The 424-nt window shown below is 52.1% G+C and overlaps 1 protein-coding gene across 2 annotated transcripts in view; it reads left to right on the forward strand.

The window, feature by feature from the left end:
* The window catches only part of LCP1 (lymphocyte cytosolic protein 1), a 75,738-nt gene that overhangs the window by 42,251 nt on the left and 33,063 nt on the right, over nucleotides 1-424 (forward strand). The window lies entirely within an intron of this gene.

The following is a 424-nucleotide window of genomic DNA, read 5'->3' on the forward strand; positions in this document are numbered from 1 at the left end:
GGTTAGTCTAACCTGCAAAGCTTGAACTGATTTGGAGGTGGATAGACGTTCCCTTTTCATTCCAGAAATGCAGGCACATTCTAGCAGTAGCTCAGGCTAGAAGCCGGGGGGCACTAGAGCAGCCCACCCTTCCCTTACATAGACCTAAGGTGAGGGGGGTGGCACTGAGTGATAGCTCAGTGTTTATCAGCCCATTAAGAAAACAACAGAAGGACATTACCGGATACCTGTTGATTCTGACTTTGTCCCATGTGCCACAGCTTTGAAGTAGCCAGCATGTGGTTTACTATCTAATGCTGAGAGGTGTCTGTGAGGGATGAGGAAATGCCTGCTTAGCACATAGTGGGGAGGGGAGGAGTGGGGGAGCAGAAGCCAGGCAGATGCCTGCAGAGACTGCGGAAGGTGCAGCCAGGGAGCAGAGGGG

Source organism: Gavialis gangeticus, unplaced genomic scaffold (assembly GCF_001723915.1).
Source record: "Gavialis gangeticus isolate Ggan-Ray unplaced genomic scaffold, GavGan_comp1, whole genome shotgun sequence".
Classification (NCBI taxonomy): domain Eukaryota; kingdom Metazoa; phylum Chordata; order Crocodylia; family Gavialidae; genus Gavialis; species Gavialis gangeticus.